This window comes from Heteronotia binoei, chromosome 2 (genome assembly GCF_032191835.1).
Source record: "Heteronotia binoei isolate CCM8104 ecotype False Entrance Well chromosome 2, APGP_CSIRO_Hbin_v1, whole genome shotgun sequence".
NCBI lineage: Eukaryota > Metazoa > Chordata > Lepidosauria > Squamata > Gekkonidae > Heteronotia > Heteronotia binoei.
The window spans coordinates 193,457,747-193,478,700 of record NC_083224.1 but is presented as its reverse complement, the minus strand read 5'-3'; positions in this window follow the sequence as shown (position 1 = coordinate 193,478,700).

The window sequence follows — 20,954 nt, the reverse complement described above, 5'->3', positions numbered from 1 at the left end:
TAGAAAGAAAGCAACTTTAAATGCATTCTCCGCACTGCTGACTGACTTGGCTTGGAGAAGTGTTTTAAAAGACAAATGCCTTCTGCCTTCTGCAAGGAAGCCAATGGGGCAGTGGGGGCTTGGAGAGTCACAGAATATGAGTGAAAGAGCCACACATGACTTCTAAGCTGCAGTTTGGCCACCCCTGGGCTAGAACATTAGACTAGAACTGGGGAGGCCCGGCTTCATGAAGTTCACGGCTAGTCAGTTTCTCTCGTTTGGCCCTGATCCAACCTCACAGGGTTGTTGTGTCAAAATCTGGGGGAAAAGGGAACTGGGCGTGCGACCTTCAGCTCCTTCAAGGAAGGGTGGGATGTGAATATACTTATTAGTTGCGTCTATCAGTGTAATAGTTGAGACGCAACTACTACACTGATAAATAGAAATTGGCAGTGGGCCACGTGAACAAAAAACAAAGAATACAAACCCAGAGGAAGTTAGGAATTGTTGTAGCACCACAATTTGGTGTAGTGGTGAAGTGCACGGACTCTTATCTGGGAGAACCGGGTTTGATTCCCCACTTCTCCACTTGCAGCTGCTGGAATGGCCTTGGGTCAGCCAGAGCTCTGGCAGAGGTTGTCCCTTGAAAGGGCAGCTGCTGTGAGAGCCCTCCCCAGCCCCACCCAACTCACAGGGTGTCTGTTGTGGGGGAGGAAGGGAAAGGAGATTGTGAGCCGCTCTGAGACTCTGTCCTTGAAAGGGGAGCCTCTGGGAGAGCTCTCTCAGCCCCACCCACCTCACAGAGTGTCTGTTGTGGGGGAGGAAGGGAAAGGAGATTGTAGGCCGCTCTGAGACTCTGTCCCTTGAAAGGGCAGCTTCTGGGAGAGCTCTCTCAGACCCACCCACCTCACAGAGTGTCTGTTTTGGGGGGAGGAAGGGAAAGGAGATTGTGAGCCGCTCTGAGATTCTTCGGAGTAGAGGGCGGGATATAAATCCAATATCTTCTTCTTCTTCCCAGAGTAGTGAAGTGTCCGGGAGGGGTGGTGGTGGTAGAAGCAAATATCTTAGTCCAGGAAAACAATCGGTCTGAACTATTGTTTTCACCACCCACCCCCTTTGAGCAAGTGATGGACGGAAACATCAGAAAAACCCAGTGCCTAAAATAGAGTCTGGTCTCCTTCCCTCCTCCTGTTCGAGACCAGCTCAAATCTCCCTTCCTTCCAGTGGATTCCGTGCCATCTGTGTGCCCGATTTAGAGATCAGAGCTGGAGCCGGGCTTTGTCCTTGCCGGACCGCCAAATGAACTGCGGGATGGCTGGTCCTTTACAAAGAGACCCCAGTTCCTGAGCTCTGGGGGTCCCAGAAAGATGCCCAAGGACATGGCTGCATCCCTGGCTGAAGCGTAACACCGATGGGCTGTTGTATAGTCCTGCGTATAATCCTTTGGTGTTGCAGACCAGCTCTTCCTACTTGCGGCTTCTCAGGTGAGGTTTAATATTTTCTGTAGACCGGGAGAGGCAGTTTGGTGTAGTGGTTAAGTGTGCGGACTCTTATCTGGGAGAACCAGGTTTGATTCCCCACTCCTCCACTTGCACCTGCTGGAATGGCCTTGGGTCAGCCAGAGCTCTGACAGAGGTTGTCCTTGAAAGGGCAGCTGCTATGAGAGCCCTCTCAGTCCTACCCACCTCACAGGGTGTCTGTTGTGGGGGAGGAAGGGAAAGGAGACTGTAGGCCGCTCTGAGACTCTGCCCTTCAAAGGGCAGCTCCTGGGAGAGCTCTCTCAGCCCCACCCCCCCTCACAGGGTGTCTGTTGTGTGGAAGGAAGGGAACGGAGACTGTAGGCCGCTCTGAGACTCTGTCCTTGAAAGGGCAGCTCCTGGGAGAGCTCTCTCAGCCCCACCACCCTCATTGGGTGTCGGTTGTGGTGGAGGAAGGGAAAGGAGACTGTAAGCTGCTCTGAGACGCTGAGATTCAGGGTGTAGGGCGGGGTATAAATCCAACATCTTCATCATCCGCCTTCTTCTTCCGCCCTCTTCAGAGATGGTAAAAACGTAAGGTTGCCAAGTCCAATTCAAAAAATATCTGGGGACTTTGGGGGTGGAGCCAGGAGACATTAGGGGTGGAGCCAAGATCAAGGCTGTGACAAGCATAATTGAACTCCAAAGGGAGTTCTGGCCATCACATTTAAAGGGACGGCACACCTTTTCAATTCCTTCCTTCCATAGGAAATAATGAAGGATAGGGGCACCTTCTTTTGGGGCTCATAGAATTGGACCCCCTGGTCCAATCTTTTTGAAACTTGGGGGGTATTTTGGGGAGAGGCACTAGATGCTATACTGAAAATTTGGTGCCTCTACTCCAAAAAACAGCCCCCCCCAACAGAGGCCCAGATACCCGCAGATCAATCCTCCATGATTTTCTATGGGAATAAATCTTCATAGGGAATAATGGAGTTCACAGCAGACATTTCCCTCCCCCTCCCCCCGCTTTCTGACGACCCTGAAGTGGGGGGAGGGTCTCCAAACCGGGGGATCCCCTGCCCCCCACCTGGGGATTGGCAACCCTATAGAAACGGGGTTTGGTTACCCCCTGATGGGCATGCACTGGTGTTCCCTGCCCCAGCAGATCCTACAGAATTTAGCATCTTTTCAAAACCTGAGAGCAACACAACAGCAGACTCCAAGGAAAGGACCGTCTCTATTGCAGGAACCTTGGGGGGTGGGCGTGCTTTTAAGAGAAGTAATCAAACTCGAATGCCCCGCAGGGCCTGTGCCCCCCCCATGCAGCTGGGCTTGCCAACCTCCAGCTGGAGCCTGGAGATCTCCCAGAATTACCACTGGCCTCCAGAGATCTGTTTCCCTGGAGAACAGGGGCTGGCCAAACTCTGGCTCAGGAGCCACATGTGGCTCTTTCACACATTTTGTGTGGCTCTCAAAGCCCCCACTGCCCCGTCAGCTGACTTGGAGAAAACATTTATCTCTTTAAATCACTTCGTCAAGCCAGTCTGTGGTTTGGGGAATGCATTTAAAGTTAAAGTATGCTTTCTTTACATCTCTCCCTTCCTCCCCATTTTTCCTTCCTTCCTTCCTGCCTCCCTTCCCGCCTCCATCCCTCCCTCCCTTCCCGCCTTCCTGCCTCCCTCCCTCCCCTCCTTCCTCCCTCCCTCCCTCCCTCCCTTCCCTCCTCCCTCCCTCTCTTCCCTCCTCCCTCCCTCCCTTCCCTCCTCCCTCCCTCCCTTCCTTCCTCCCTTTCTTCCTTCCCACCTTCCTCCCTCCCTCCCTCCCTTCCTTCCTTCCCGCCTTTTTCCCTCCCTTCCTTCTCTCCCTTCCTTCCTTCCCGCCTTCCTCCCTCCCTTCCCTCCTCCCTCCCTTCCCTCCTCCCTCCTTCCTTCCTTCACTCCTCCCTCCCTTCCTTCCCACCTTCCTCCCTTCCCTCCTCCCTCTCTCCCTCCCTCCCTCCCCTCCCTCCCTCCTTCCTTCCTTCCTTCCTTCCTCCCTCCCTTCCCACCTTCCTCACTCCCTCCCTCCCTTCCCTCCTCCCTCCCTCCCTTCGTTCCTGAAAGTGTGCAAAACTATAAAACTTTTCATCTCTCGCTCCCTCCCTCCCCCATTTTCCTTCCTTCCTTCCTTCCTTCCTTCCTTCCTTCCTTCCTTCCTTCCTTCCTTCCTTCCTTCCTTCCTTCCTTCCTTCCTTCCCCTCTCTCCTTCCTTCCTCCCTTCCCTTCCCTTCCCGTCTTGCGGCTCTCCAACATCTGACCTTTATTCTCTGTGGCTCTTACATTAAGCAAGTTTGGCCACCCCTGCACTACACAGTGCTAGCTCAGAAATGTCTTAAGAAAGGCACCTGTTTTCTTTCCCAGAATCCACTCTACCACAGAACAAATTCCAATCCGCCAACAGGGACAAGAGCCCTGCCAGAGCTTCTTGGGGGCTTTATTTCGGAAGCTGTCCAGGCAGCCTGCAGCAGCTGGATCCTTTTCTCGTAGGAGGGGCTGAATGCAGTCGCCGGAGGAGGACGCAGAAGGGGGGCCCTTGATGGACAACCAGCCCCTGATCCTGGATGCCCTCCCTGTACCCCACTACATCTTGTACTTGGTGATGGCGGCCATCATTGTGGTGGTGGCCGCCTATGCCATTGTGGGCCACCTCATCGATGACCTGGCACATGATTTTGCTGGTGAGTAAGGTAGCCGGCCCTAGGTTGACTCAGCCTTCCATCTTTCCGAGGTGGGTAAAAGGAGTCTCCAGCTTGCTGGGGGGGGGGGGGGGAGTGCAGAGGACAGGGGAAGGCAATGGCCAACCACCCCGTAAAAAAGTCTGCCATGAAAACATCGGGATGTGATATCAGAGTAGGAAACGACTGGTGCTTGCACAGGGGATGACCTTGACTCTTTTTTAAGGAGCATGTGGGACTCACTGCTTCAGGAAGCAGTGGTGGCTACCAGCAGAAACAGCTTCAAGAGGGGACTGGATGAACGTCTGGAGCAGAGGTCCTTCCATGGATTTGAGCCACAAGGTCTAGATGGCACATTCTGCCTGGGGCGGGGATGCTCTGTATTCTTGGGGCCTGGGGAGGCAAGAGTGGGAGGGCTTCTGGAGTTCTGGGCCTGGCCCCACTGGGGAGCCTCCTGATGGCACCTGGCTTTTTTGGCCACTGTGCGATTTCGCACTCGACCTTAGATCTTGGTTTAGCCCTGTCCCCAGGCTGACATTCTACACTAAAATCATAGAACCTTAGAGTCATAGAGTTGGTTTCTCTGATTCTGTTATTCTAGTGTCAAGGGCTTTTTGTGCAGAAAAAGCCCAGCGGGGATTCATTTGCATATTAGGCCACACCTCCTTGATGCCACCATTGTTTCACATAGGGCTTTGGTGTAGAAAAAGCTCAGCAGGGATTCATTTGCATATTAGGCCACACCTCCTCGATGCCACCATTGTTTCACATCGGGCTTTGGTGTAGAAAAAGCCCAGCAGGGATTCATTTGCATATTAGACCACACCTCCTTGATGCCACCATTGTTTCACATCGGGCTTTGGTGTAGAAAAAGCTCAGCAGGGATTCATTTGCATATTAGGCCACACCTCCTCGATGCCACCATTGTTTCACATAGGGCTTTGGTGTAGAAAAAGCCCAGCAGGGATTCATTTGCATATTAGACCACACCTCCTTGATGCCACCATTGTTTCACATCGGGCTTTGGTGTAGAAAAAGCTCAGCAGGGATTCATTTGCATATTAGACCACACCTCCTTGATGCCACCATTGTTTCACATCGGGCTTTGGTGTAGAAAAAGCTCAGCAGGGATTCATTTGCATATTAGGCCACACCTCCTCGATGCCACCATTGTTTCACATAGGGCTCTGGTGTGGAAAAAGCCCAGCAAGAATTCATTTGCATATTAGGTCACACCCCCTGCTGCCCAGCCACCCAAAACTGCACTCCTGTGCGTTCCTGCTCAAAAAAAAGTCCCGCTGGTGAAAAAGGTCAGTTTGGGGCCAGGGCTAAACCAAGATTAAAGATCTAGTGTGAAATTTGGCCAAAAACGTGCAGTTGTAAAAACCCTCATCTACTGAGCATCATGTATCTGTGATCCAAGCCAACTCCAGCAAGAGCTACACCACCTCAACCAGTCACTGCAGGCCAATGGATACTCCCAACAAGAAATTAGAAGAGCCCTCCATCCCAGGAGACCATCCACACCAAATCCCAAGCCACACACAAAATGTAGGTACAGCCTTCCTGCCCTACATAAAAACTGTCACCGACCGCACTGGCAAAATTCTCAAACACCACAATGTGGACACAGTCTTCAAGCCCACACAACAGATCCGCCACACGCTGCGCTCTGCCAAAGATATGAGAGATCCACTTTCAGCCCCTGGAGTCTACAAAATACCCTGGTCCTGTGGTGCAGTCTATGTTGGCACTACCCAATGCAGTATCAACACCCGCCTCACCGAACACAAGAGACACTGTCGCTTGTTTCAGCCAGAAAAATCAGCTGTCGCTGAACATGCACTTCAAGAAGGAGACCACGTCATCCACTTTGAAAGAACTGAAGTCCTTTCTACGGTCTCACATTATCACACCCGCCTGAACAGAGAAGCTATTGAGATTTACAAACACCAGCACAACTTTAACAGAAAGGAAGAAGGCATTTCCATCCACCATTCTTGGTATCCAGCTCTGCAAAAACGCCCTACAGACTACAAATTGCAGAAGGTCACAGAACAACCAGCACATTCCAGAGAACAATCAGCACAATCAACAACCATCTTCCTTATCTTCACACCCCTTCCAACCCTCCCAGCAATCAACACAGAACAATGGTCACATTCCACAGCCAGTTTCCTTATCACCACCCTTCCAGGAAGCCCCACCAAACAATGGGTACATTCACAAACCAATTGCCCTCTCACCACACCCCCTCCAGACTAGAAATAGCAGCTCTCCAGCAGCCCTGGCCTCACTCAGTGCACAGCAGCCAAGAAGGTCAGAACGCCAGCTCGGGCTGCAACACCACTGAGGATGTTCTCCGCAGCTGAGAATGAAACATCTGGAAGAAAAACTTTCTCCAGTAGAACACGGCACTTGAGCCCGAAAGATTCTACAAACCCTAATGATGATGCCAGCCGTGAAAACCTGAAATCTTTGCTTTATGATGCTTTTTTTTTTTAATGAAGATTCTTAAATAGATATATTGATTACCTTTTTTTAAGCAAAGTAATTAAAATACACTACCGGGGGCCACCAAAAGGGGGGGGAGAGTGGAGAAAATGTAATGTATATGTATTAATTTTTAATAACGAATGATAAGTGTTATTACAATATAGTACAGTATAATAAATTGTTTTTACCTATGTCTTACAAAAGAACACGGCTTCAGAATTCTTAGAAGTAAGGCTAGCAAACTACACGGGGCTATGGTAGTACTACGATCAGACTCGGGTGATTGACTGATTTGTTTTAAAACTTTCTCTCTCTCTCTCTCTCTGAAGACTGGGCTTTTGGCCTGAAACTAGGAGAGAAGACCTTCCTCGAAGAGGAGTCGGAAGAGTGCAGGCTCGGAGCCCCTGGAGAACGCCGTGGAGTGGCAGGAAGGCAAATTCGCTGCGACAATGGCATGTCAGGATTGGCATGGCCCCCAAGACCTGCCCGGGATGGAAGCGTGCCCAGCACGACCTTGGGACACTCAGCACCCTTCGGTTTTCATCCAGGACTCTGCTGACGAGAGATCTGGTCAATGTGGTCCTTGGCCCTAGAGTTTCCAACCTCCAGGCGGGGAAAAGAATACAATCCGAGAGAGGTCACTATAATGGATGACACAACAAAAAATGCAAGCTAGCGACCAATTCACTAAGAAGTATATAGAGATCAGTCCAAATGTCCAAAACACGTACATTCAAGTCCCAAAGTGGTGTGGTGACAAGCCAATCGATTACGTACTTGTTTCTTTCCAGTCTTCATCAGACCTGGGACCAATATTGATTCAATTATATAGATTCTTTACATGATTTTTTAAAAAGGGGATGCAGAGCATCTCCGGCAGCAATTTCACATCGGCTACAGCTCATCGGCTACGCTCCAGGTGGGAACAGAAGGGCCAAAACCGCCGGGCGTTGTGTCATAAGCGCTTCTGGAAAATAACACAAAATGCTAACGGAATTGTATCAAAAGTAGACATTTCTTAAGTGTTCATACCAAGGCTCACTCTCCCATGAAACAGGCAAACAAAACGGACCTCCATCCGCTGTGACGCTTTGCGAACTTCCGTCCAAAGATTCTCTGATCCCCCGCAATCTTAGACGATGCCCTTGTAGTCAAGGAGTCATCGAAATGGTCCCTCATGTTCTTTTGGACTGCCCTTTTTATAGCAGTCCACGTGCAAGATATCTAGATGCACTGCTTTCTGACCATCAAGACCTTTCTGACAATGCCTTCCATGTTGGAAGGCCATGGAAAAAAATTCGGCTGGCATGCATATTTGTATTACGGAAAAAAGAAGATGGATAGTCTTTTCTCTCACCATTATATAAGAAGTAATCTATTAAATGTGTGGATAAAGTATAAGAAATATGGTGATGAGAGGAGACCTTTGTGGATAGTGCCAGCTGAAGTGATAAAGTTAACAGCCAAAACAGTTAATGAAAAACAGCTATCATATAACCAGTTACTAAAAATACAAAGTGGGAAAATAGAACTGAAAACTGCAGAAGAACTGAGTTATAAATATGATTGGTTTCAAATGCAACAAATAAAAAGCTTGATGGAGAATGATATTAAAGCCGAAGGAATAAGGAAAGAACAAACAGAAATGGAAAGAGTTCTGCTTGAAGACAATGAGAAATTAATCTCAAAAGTATACAAATTACTTTTACAATGGTCTACAGAAGATGAAGTAGTGAAATCTCAAATGATAAAATGGGCAATTAATGTAAATAAAGAAATAAAGATGGAATCTTGGGAGTATCTGTGGAAGAACTCTATGAAACTCGCAACATGTCATAGTATTAAAGAAAACTGTTTTAAAGATGATGTATAGATGGTATATGACTCCAAAAAAAATAGCAAAGATGAATAACAAGATGCCAGATAGGTGTTGGAAATGTAAAAAGCATGAAGGTTCTTTCTACCATATGTGGTGGACTTGTGAAAGGGCTAAAATGTTTTGGCAGATGATTCAGCAAGAGATCTCTAAGATTCTGGGATATGAATTCAACAAAGAGGCAGAGACTTTTCTGCTGGGATTACAAATGCAAAAATTTCCAAAAGAAGATAGAACTTTAATATGGTACTTGCTCTCAGCTGCTAGGACATTGTATGCGCAGTTATGGAAGCAAGAAAAAATACCAGAAAAATGGGACTGGATTACAAAAGTTATGTCATGGAGTGAAATGGACAAATTAACAAGAAAACTAAGAGACTATGATTTAGAACTTTTTAATGCGGAGTGGAAGAAATTCAGAAGATACGTAGAGAAAGAGTGGAAAATAAAAGGACATTGGACAATTTTTGATGATTAAGATTTTTATAGTTTAAAGGTACCTTTAATATTTGTTTTTTTTTTTAAAAAATAACACTGGCGGGGGTCAAGTAACGGAGGGAGGGGGGAGGAAAGTAAGATATGGGGTAGAACGATTTTTTTTTATTTTAAGCTCTTTATAAGTTGTAGATATAATTCTGCTACCATATGTTACTAATAAATTTGTTTATACACAAGACCTTTCTGACAATGCCAAGGTTCGTTTTTTACTCCACGGGAAACACAACTTTGTCACTGCTCACGTTGCTTGCTTTTTACAGGTTGCGATCCGAATCAGAGAGGCTTTTACTCATGCATGGCCTACTGCTATTTTATGTCAATTAACTTTTGCTGGTTTTTTAAGGTTTTATTATATTCTATAGTGTTACTGTTGGTTTTAAAGTATACTGTATTTATTTATTTTATTTATTTATTTTATTTTATTCCGTAATTTATATCCCGCCCTTCCCACAGAGTGGCTCAGGGCGGCTCACAACAAACGATAAAACAATAAAACAAAGCAAAGTTATTACATCTAAAAGTTAAGCATTTAAAAACCTAAAAAACTATAACATTATAACATTAAACGACACAGTATAAAACACAGCAGTCTAGCAGGCTACATTTATCCAGTCAGGCGTAGGCTAACCGGAAGAGGGTTGTCTTACAGGCCCTGCGGAACTGAGTAAGATCCCGCAGGGCCCTCACCTCTTCCGGTAGCTGGTTCCACCATGTTGGAGCCATTGTAGAGAAAGCCCTGTCTCTGGTCGCCTTGAGACGGACTTCCTTAGGCCCGGGGATGGTGAGAAGATTTTGAGTCCCAGACCTCAGTACCCTCTGGGGAACGTGTGGGGAGAGACGGTCCCTCAGGTAGGCAGGTCCCAGGCCCATATAGGGCTTTAAAGGTGATAACCAGCACCTTGTACCAGACTCGGTATGTTATTGGGAGCCAGTGCAGAGCCCGAAGACCCGGCCGGATGTGCCCCCACCTTGGGAGGCCCAGTAGCAACCGGGCCGCGGCATTCTGCACCAGCTGCAATTTCTGGGTCCGGCACAAGGGCAGCCCCATGTAGAGGGCATTGCAGTAATCCAACCTCGAGGTGACCGTAGCATGGATCACTGTTGCTAGGTCGTCGCGGTCCAGGAAGGGAGCCAGCTGCCTTGCCCGTCTGAGATGAAAAAACGCGGACTTGGCAGTGGTTGCTATCTGAGCCTCCATCTTTAGGGACGGCTCTAATAGCACCCCCAGGCTCTTGACCCTGCCCGCCGGTATCAGCAGAGCACCGTCAAAAGCTGGCAGGGGGATTTCCCCCCCCCCCGGTCCTCGGCGACCAAAACAGAGGACCTCTGTCTTCGCCGGATTCAGTGTCAGTCCACTCAGTCTGAGCCACTCAGCCCACAGCCTGTAGTGCCCGATCTAGGTTTTCTGGGGCGCAGACCGGTCAGCCGTCCATAAGCAGATAGAGCTGGGTGTCATCAGCGTACTGGTGACACCCCAGCCCATACCTTCGGGCAATCTGGGCGAGAGGTCGCATATAGATGTTAAATAACATCGGGGAGAGAACCGCTCCCTGGGGCACCCCACAATTGAGTGTGCGCCTCTGGGATAGTTCCCCCCCCAATCGCGACCCTTTGTCCCCGACCTTCAAGGAAAGAGGAAAGCCACTGTAAGGCCAGCCCCTGAATCCCCGCGTCGGCGAGGCGGCAAGTCAGCAACCGATGGTCGACCGTATCGAACGCCGCCGATAGGTCCAACAACATCAGTACTGCCGAGCCACCCCGATCCAGATGCCGTTGAAGGTCATCTACCAGGGCAACCAACACCGTCTCCGTCCCATGACCTGGGGCGAAAGCCGGACTGAAGTGGGTCAAGGATGGAAGCGTCCTCCAGGAAAGTCTGTAGCTGCCTCGCCACTGCCCTCTCAATAAGTTTGCCCAGGAAGGGCAAGTCTTGTATTAATGCCAATAAAGGTCTATGGTATGGATTCTCTGATGTGTAATAAATCCTCGTAGTGTTTCAAAGATGCAAATAGGCTTTTCTAGAAACCTTAAGCCTCGTTTTCGCCATATGGGCTTTTCCAAAAAAACTTTAAACTTCAAGATGAAGCGCTTTTCCAGAACAATAACTGCTTTCTTCAAAACGTTCCCAGAGGGCTACTAGTTTTGTTTGCCTTTTTCGTGGGAGAGTCGGAATAAACGCCGAAGGAGAGAAGAAAGAGAACAGAAAGCCATGTGCTTGGCTCTTTAAGGACTAAAATCCAGAACTGTCTACCCTTCTCTTTCCTGCTGTGTTTGTGTATGAGATTGTGTCTTGGTATTAACACTTAAGAAATTTCTACTTTTGATACACCTCTTTTAGCATTTTGTGTTATTTTCGGGAAGTGTTTATGACACGGCGCACGGCGGCTTTGTCCCTTTGTTTCTATCTTTTCCATGTGACTCACTCTGGTTGCCAAGCCTCCAGGTGGGGCCTGGGTGTCAAGAGTCTACCCCCAGTCTGTATTCTCTTGTCAATTAACCACTTGGCATTTTTATTAGAATGACCCTGAGTAAACTGAACTGTAGAGGTGGGGGGGCGGTGTTGTATTCTAAATGGAAACCTATGTCTACTGGAGAGCCAGTTTGGTGTAGTGGTTAAGTGTGCAGACTCTTATCTGGGAGAACCGGGTTTGATTCCCCACTCCTCCACTTGCACCTGCTGGAATGGCCTTGGGTCAGCCATAGCTCTGGCAGAGGTTGTCCTTGAAAGGGCAGCTGCTGTGAGAGCGCTCTCAGCCCCACCCCCCTCACAGGGTGTCTGTTGTGGGGGAGGAAGGTAAAGGAGATTGTGAGCCGCTCTGAGACTCTTCGGAGTGGAGGGTGGGATATAAATCCAATATCTTCATCTACCTCACAGGGTGTCTGTTGTGGGGGAGGAAGGGAAAGGAGATTGTGAGCCGCTCTGAGACTCTTCGGAGTGGAGGGCAGGATATAAATCCAATATCTTCATCTACCTCACAGGGTGTCTGTTGTGGGGGAGGAAGGGAAAGGAGATTGTGAGCCGCTCTGAGACTCTTCGGAGTGGAGGGTGGGATATAAATCCAATATCTTCATCTACCTCAGAGGGTGTCTGTTGTGGGGGAGGAAGGGAAAGGAGATTGTGAGCCGCTCTGAGACTCTTCGGAGTGGAGGGCGGGATATAAACCCAATATCTTCATCTACCTCAGAGGGTGTCTGTTGTGGGGGAGGAAGGGAAAGGAGATTGTGAGCCGTTTTGAGACTCTTCGGAGTGGAGGGCGGGATATAAATCCAATATCTACTGCTTCGCTTGCATTGCTTTCACTTTTGCTAGACGGCACATCCCCAGCTATTATCTTTGCAGCCTGTTAACGTGGTAACCTGTTAACATGGTCGTGCTGGAGGAGACCGGGAATAATAGATAGGGCACCTGGACTAGAACAAGGGGAAGAGGGATGTCGAATGCCCGCCAGATGTACCCGCTGCTTATTGCCGCGCTTTGCTTGAATTGATAACGGCCCACCGAGGGTATATAGGTGGCGCTCCTGGGCCGACACCCCGGTTTTAGCAACTTCTTCTATTGCCTTAGAGATGCTGGGAATAAACGTCTGAATTGACCACCTGCGTGTTCCTTGAATCTGGGGTCTGACGCTGGGGAACTCCTGCTTGATCAATTGATCACAAGCTGGCAGAGATCCAGCTGCCCTGGAGAAAACGGCTGCTTGGAAGGGTGAACTCTGTGGCATTGGATCGGGATGAGGGCCCTTCCCTCCCCAAAGCCTGCCCTCTCCTGGGTCCACCCCCAAAGTCTCCTCGTATTTCCCAACACAGCCCTAACAGCTGACCATTTTAAAAGAACAAGGGATTGGGATTCTGGGTAGAGCCTGAAGCCGGTGTTTCATTGGTCATAAGGCACACCCTGTTCTGGCATCTCACCTGATGTCCGGTGAGATCCACCCGTAACCTGCCCGGTGTCACGAGCTGAGGCTAGGTCAGGCGAAGTCCAGGGGCAGTCCAAGGTCTGTAGCTGGGGAGCAAAGAGGATCCAATACACCAACGCCGAATCGCAGGCCAGGTATCGCAGGCCAGAGGTCCAGGAACCGTAGTCAGGGGGGTCCAGAAGCCAAAGTCAGAAGCCGGAGTGGATGCTAGAACGTCAGGTAAGTGACTAGTTGCTTCCACAAAGCCTTCTCCCAAAGCCCACAGCTATGTAGCCCTCTGCTGTCTGTTGCCCATTTGGACTAATTGCTGACTCAGAGGGCGGCCGGGATCCTGCTGAGACTCAAGCATCCTCACTCCTAGAGGGGCCAGGAACCTTTTAGAACTCAGGGCTCAGGGAGCGTCTTGCTCGTGAGCGTGCCGCCCTCCTCTGATCCCTGAGGTCCTGACGAAGGCGGTCACGCACACGAGCCACCCGAGAGGGCGAGGCAGGGGGGCTTGGATCTTCCCCAGTAGGAGGCAGGGGCACTGTTGCTGGTGGCAGGGGCACTGGTGCAGGTGGCAGGGGCACAGTTTCTTCTGCAGGCTCAGCTTCTTCTGCAGGGTCCCCAGCACCCATGACACCAGGGACTATTGTGGCCTGGCCTACCCAGAAGCTGGGCTAGTACTTTGCAACTCAAATAGGCTTGCCAGTTCCCAGGTCCCAGTGAGGGATTAAGTATGTATCTTTATCAATGATCTTTATCATATAAGTATATATCTTTATCAATGATTTGGATGAAGGAATAGAGGGAATGCTTATTGCATTTGCAGATTATACTAAATTGGGAGGGGTTGCAAACACAGGAGAAGACAGAAACAGGATGACCTTTGACTTTGGCTGGAAAACTGGGCTAAAACCAATAAGATGAATTTTAACAGGGATAAATGTCAAGTTCTGCATTGAGGTAGGAAAAATCCAAGGCACGGTTATAGGATTGGGGAGACTTGTCTTAGCAGTAGCCTGTGCAAAAAGGATCTCGGGGTCTTAGTGGATCGTACGCTGAACATGAGTCAACAGTGTGATGCGGTGGCTAAAAAGGCAAATGCAATTTTGGGCTGCATCAACAGAAGTATAGTGTCCAGATCACGTGATGTGATGGTATTGCTTTACTCTGCTCTGGTAAGACGTCACCTGGAGTATTGTGTTCAGTTTTGGGCACCACAATTTAAGAAGGATATAGACAAGCTGGAATGGGTCCAGAGGAGGGCGACGAAGATGGTGAGGGGTCTGGAGACCAAGTCCTATGAGGAAAGGTTTAAGGAGCTGGGCATGTTTAGCCTGGAGAGGAGGTGGCTGAGAGGTGATAGGATCACCATCTTCAAGGACTTGAAGGGCTGTCATCTAGAGGATGGTGTGGAATTGTTTTCTGTGGCCCCGGAAGGTAGGACCAGAACCAACGGGTTGAAATTAAATCGAAAGAGTTTCCAGCTCAACATGAGAAAGAACTTCCTGACCATGAGAGCGGTTCCTCAGTGGAACAGCTTCCTCCTTGGGAGGTGGTGGGCTCTCCTTCCTTGGAGGTTTTTCAACAGAGGCTAGATGGCCATCTGACAGCAATGAGGATCCTGTGAATTTAGGGGGAGGTGTTTGTGAGTTTCCTGCATTGTGCAGGGGGTTGGACTAGATGACCCTGTAGGTCCCTTCCAACTCTAGGATTCTATGATTTGTAGACTCCTTCCTACCCCCAGCCAGAAGGTTGACAGGGGGAAGCCCCTAGAATTGCTGGGTCTGTGTTGGAAAATACCTGGAGACTTTGGGGGTGGATCTGGGAAAGGGTGGGATGTGGGGAGGGGAGAAGCCTCAGCAAGGTATGACGCCACAGATCCCACCCTTCAAAGCAGCCATTTTCTCTAGGGGTAATAAAAGGAAATCACCAGAAACAATGTAACTTTCACAAAACAGTGTACAAATACATTTAGTGCAAACTGAACTGAACAAAAAGAACAGAACACTGAGTATACATTATGAATAATGTCCCCACAAAGTCTTTCCACAGCCTGGAAGTCGGCTTCTTCGGATAGACACAGGGGTGGGCAAAATCCTTTGAACTCAGCGTTTGACTCCAAGCGGCACGGAGACAGTAAGGAGGAACCGCTTATTGCAGGACGCCTTGCGATTTCGACAGAATATACTTCATCAGCCTCTTTGGATATTGGTTGTTTATCTCATTACATACACTAAACCCATCTTCCGCTATATTTCAATGTATTTTTTCTAATGGCAAATTAGAATGATGTATATATTTATGTTACATGTTAAAAGGTCAATTAGTTGGACAGGAAAAACTTCTGGGAAAGTAGAGCCAGTTTGGTGTAGTGGTTAAGTGCGTGGATTCTTATCTGGGAGAGCCAGGTTTGATTCCCCACTCCTCCACTTGCACCTGCTGGAATGGCCTTGGGTCAGCCAGAGCTCTGGCAGAGGTTGTCCTTGAAAGGGCAGCTGCTGAGAGAGCTCTCTCCAGCCCCACCCACCTCACAGGGTGCCTGTTGTGGGGGAGGAAGGAAAAGGAGATTGTAGGCCACTCTGAGACTCTGTCCTTGAAAGGGCAGCTTCTGGGAGAGCTCTCTCAGCCCCACCCGCCTCACAGAGTGTCTGTTGTGGGGGAGGAAGAGAAAGGAGATTGTAGGCCACTCTTAGACTCTGTCCTTGAAAGGGCAGCTGCTGTAAGAGCCCTCTCCAGCCCCACCCACCTCACAGGGTGTCTGTTGTGGGGGAGGGAGATAAAGGCGATTGTGAGCCGCTCTGAGAATCTGAGTGAAGGGCGGAATATAAATCCAATGTCGTCTTATTATTATTGTTTTGACCCAGGCTTATGAGCAATAGAATAATTAACAGACATTCTCACTGTTTTATTGGCTTCCCACGCTAATGCAACCCAGATCAAAGGTTTTCTGAATGTGTTGATTTTGTTGTTGTTGTTGTTCAGTCGCACAGCCGACATTGTTAATTTTGCTATTTTGCTATCGGATTTTAATTTTGTACCACTTTGCATTCTAAACCCCACCAGCTCTATGTAGCTCTGCTTAGTGTACCTCATTCCTCATCTGAAGAAGTGTGTGCATGCACACGAAAGCTTCCATTCTGAATAAAAGTCCGTTGGTCTTAAAGGCGCTACTGGACTCCTGCTTTGTTCTACCGCTTCAGACCAACACGGCTGCCCACCTGGACGTAGCTACAACTGAGCAGAGTTTGAGTTCACCGGCACCTTTAAGACCAGCGAAGTTTTATTCTGGTATAAGCTTTCAAGTACGTACAGGCTTCTTCAGATACATTGGACCGGAAGTTTCCCCCCGCCCCCCAAAGTGAATGCTTTATTGGCTTGCCAGTACAAACTGCTACTGTATTCTGCACTGTTCTGTTTTATTGACTTCTATCGTTACTATCTTACTTCTCTTTGCTCCACTGTACAATAAAGTTATCTTTCTGGTTTTTCACCTTCCCCTCTTCTCTTCCTTGGCAGTTTTATTTCCGCTAAAGCTCGGAGTTGTGCATACAACAGATTCAAAAGATATGAACATATGAAGCTGCCTTATACTGAATCAGACCCTTGGTCCATCAAAGTCAGTACTGTCTACTCAGACTGGCAGCGGCTCTCCAGGGTCTCAAGCTGAGGATTTTCACACCTATTTGCCTGGACCCTTTTTGGAGATGCCAGGGATTGAACCTGGGACCTTCTGCTTACCAACCGGATGCTCTACCACTGAGCCACCGTCCCTCCCCCAGGGCACGCCTCGTTTTGGGCAGGAGCTCACAACAGCGGAGCTTCAGAACCTCTAAACCTTATTGCGTTCTTTATTTCTTACCCTCCCCCCACCAAATACTTGCTTCTGGTCTCTATTGTTCAAACCCCGTGAGAATTTTGCTGAACTCTTAAGATCTGACAATTTTTTTAATATTCCCCCCCCCCAAAAAAATAGGAAAATAACCAAAACATATCAAGCAGACAGATGGAAATCTTCCTCATGCCATTGTGGCCACATAGGAGAAAGTAATTTTAGAAGTATGAGAGCAGTAAGGATTTATTGGGACAATCAGGGCTTTTTTTGTAGCAGGAACTCCTTTGCATATTAGCCACACCTCCCTAATATAGCCAATCCTCTAGAAGCTTACAGTAGGTCCTATAAGAACATAAAAACATAAGAGAAGCCCTGTTGGATCAGGCCAATGGCCCATCCAGTCCAACACTCTGTGTGACATAAGAACAGAAGAGAAGCCATGTTGGATCAGGCCAATGGCCCATCCAGTCCAACACTCTGTGTCACATAAGAACATAAGAGAAGCCCTGTTGGATCAGGCCAATGGCCCACCCAGTCCAACACTCTGTGTCACATAAGAACATAAGAGAAGCCCTGTTGGATCAGGCCAGTGGCCCATCCAGTCCAACACTCTGTGTCACATAAGAACATAAGAGAAGCCATGTTGGATCAGGCCAATGGCCCACCCAGTCCAACACTCTGTGTCACATAAGAACATAAGAGAAGCCCTGTTGGATCAGGCCAATGATGGCCCCTCCAGTCCAACACTTTGTGTCACATAAGAACATAAGAGAAGCCCTGTTGGATCAGGCCAGTGGCCCATCCAGTCCAACACTCTGTGTCACATAAGAACATAAGAGAAGCCCTGTTGGATCAGGCCAATGGCCCATCCAGTCCAACACTCTGTGTCACATAAGAACATAAGAGAAGCCCTGTTGGATCAGGCCAATGGCCCCTCCAGTCCAACACTTTGTGTCACATAAGAACATAAGAGAAGCCCTGTTGGATCAGGCCAGTGGCCCATCCAGTCCAACACTCTGTGTCACATAAGAACATAAGAGAAGCCCTGTTGGATCAGGCCAATGGCCCATCCAGTCCAACACTCTGTGTCACATAAGAACATAAGAGAAGCCATGTTGGATCAGGCCAATGGCCCACCCAGTCCAACACTCTGTGTCACATAAGAACAGAAGAGAAGCCATGTTGGATCAGGCCAATGGCTCACCCAGTCCAACACTCTGTGTCACATAAGAACAGAAGAGAAGCCATGTTGGATCAGGCCAATGGCCCCTTCAGTCCAACACTCTGAGTCACATAAGAACATAAGCGAAGCCATGTTGGATCAAGCCATTGGCCCACCCAGTCCAACACTCTGTGTCACATAAGAACATAAGAGAAGCCATGTTGGATCAGGCCAATGGCCCATCCAGTCCAACACTCTGTGTCACATAAGAACAGAAGAGGAGCCCTGTTGGATCAGGCCAATGTCCCATCCAGTCCAACACTCTGTGTCACATAAGAACAGAAGAGAAGCCATGTTGGATCAGGCCAATGGCCCCTTCAGTCCAACACTCTGTGTCACATAAGAACAGAAGAGAAGCCATGTTGGATCAGGCCAATGGCCCATCCAGTCCAACACTCTGTCACATAGTGGCCAATATATGTGTCTGTGTATACACACACACACACACACACACATATATATAAGAAAAGCCCTGTAAGCTCTTGGAGAATTGGCTACATCAAGGGGTGTGGCCTAATATGCAAAGGAGTTCCTGCTACATTAAAAAAAAAGCCCTGATGACAATTATAATTCAAGAAGCATTTTAAGGTAGATGCTGAGCTGATATAATTTAGTACACTTTTTGGTGATGTCGGGGGTGTGTGGCATAGGTGAATGAGTTATACAAAAAGAGTTGTGCTGATGAGCTCCGGGACCTCTTTTTCTACAAAATGACTTCTCTGGAACTGCGAAAACCTGAAGCTCTGGATCTTAGTGAGAAGGGCCTTGTCGTGATTGGAGCTTAGAGAAAGCCTGGAAGGCAGAAACGGGTTTTGAATTCCTGGATACCTCGTTTAGCTCTTATGCAGTAAAAATAGAAATTTTCTGCATGTCTAAGAATCTACATTGACCAGCCAACGTTCGCCCGTTCCCCTTGGCGTTCTTAAGGCGGTCCTTCATTCTATTTGCTTCACGGAAGACCAAACTTGCACCTTCTATGAAATTGACTTAAGAAAAAGGAAACTGCCTTTGTGGACTTTAAAATATATATATATACCTCATCAGGCATTTGGCTCTTCTCCTACAGATGTTTCGTTTGCTATAAATTCATTTGCATAAGACCAGTTGTATTTTTGCGTTTGAGTCACTTTATTTGTGCGAGCTTTCAGAAGCACTATGGAGACTGATTTCTACACGGAAGCATTGCTTTGGATCTCTGCCACCCTTATCTGGGTTTAACTTTGGTCCCTTAATCCCCAGGTGGGGGCAGGGGATCCCCTGGTTTGGAGCCCCTCCCCCTGCTTCAGGGTTAGCAGAAAGTGGGGCGGGCGGGGGGGGGAAGGGAAATGTCTGCTGGGCACTCCATGGAGACTGATTCTCATAGGGTATAATGCAGAACTGGCCAGTGGGTATCTGGGGCTCGGGGGGGGGGCTTATTTTGGGGTAGAGGCACCGAATTTTCAGCATAGCATCTGAAAACGCCCCTTCTCAAAACATCCCCCAAGTTTCAAAAAGATTGGACCAGGGGGTCCAATTCTATGAGCTCCCAAAGAAGATGCCCCTATCCTTCATTATTCCAAATGGAGGGAAGGCATTTTAAAAGAGTGTGGTCCCTTTAAATGTGAGGGCCAGATCTTCCTTTGGAGTTCAATGGTGCCTGTCACACCCTTGCTTCTGGCTCCACCCCCAAAGTCCCCAGATATTTATTGAGTCAGACCTGGCAAACCTAGTACCCCAAAACAGAGACTGATTTCAACATAGAACTGGAAGGGATCCCCAAGGGTCATCTAGTCTAACCCCTTGCACAATACAGGACATTCATAGCTATCTCCCCCCCACCCTCACTCCACCAGTAACCCCTGCTCCATGCCTTAGAGTTGTCAAGTCCAATTCAAAAAATATCTGGGGCCTTTGGGGGTGGAGCCAGGAGACGTTGGGGATGGAGCCAGGAGATGTTGGGGGTGGAGCCAGGAGATGTTGGGGGGTGGAGCCAGGAGCAAGGGTGTGACAAGCATCACTGAACTCCAAAGGAAGTTCTGGCCGTCAGATTTAAGGGACCGCACACCTTTTAAATACCTTCCCTCCACTGAATATAATGAAGCATAGGGGCACCTTTTTGGGAGCTCATAGAATTGGACCCCTTGGTCCAAAGCTTTTGAAACTTGGAGGGTATTTTGAGGAGAGGTGTCAGATGCTATGCTGCAAATCTGGTGCCTCTATCTCAAGAAACAGTGCCCCCAGAGCTCCAGATATCTACAGATAAATTCTTCATTATACCCTATGGGAATTGGCCTCCATAGGGAATAATGGAGTGCCCAGCTAACATTTCCTCCACCCCGTTTTCTGATGACCCTGAAGCGGAGGCAGGGCCCCCAAACCGGAGGATCCCCTGCTCCCACCTGGGGATTGGCAACCCTACCACCATGCCTAGAAGAAGGCAAATCACTTCTGGGATCCCTAGGCCTATCTACCCCAGAGGAAAATTCCTTCATGACCCCAGAGATGCAAGCAACATTACCCTGGACATATAAGAAAGGGCCACAAGAACCGAGCACCAGCTCAGCCCTTCCGGCCCTCCCTCTCACATTCTGCCTAAATGTTCCTTTTGCATTTCCCAGCTGGCGAGCAGCGTGTCCCTCTAAGCTGTTAGTGTGAGCCAGGTCACAGTTTTTAGCCTTCTACTCACACATTTTTTTTGTCTCCGGTAGGGTTGCCAATCCCCAGGTGGGGGCAGGGGATCCTCCGGTTTGGAGACCCTCCCCCCGCTTCAGGGTCATCAGAATGCGGGGCGAGGGGAGGGAAATGTCTGCTGGGAACTCTATTATTCCCTATAGAGATTTATTCCCATAGAAAATAAGAAAGAGAATTGATCGTGGGTATCTGGGGCTCTGGGGGGGCTGTTTTTTGAGGTAGAGGCACCAGATTTTCAGTGCAGCATCTAGTGCCTCTCCCCAAAATATCCCCAAGTTCAAAACGATTGGACCAGTGGGTCCACTT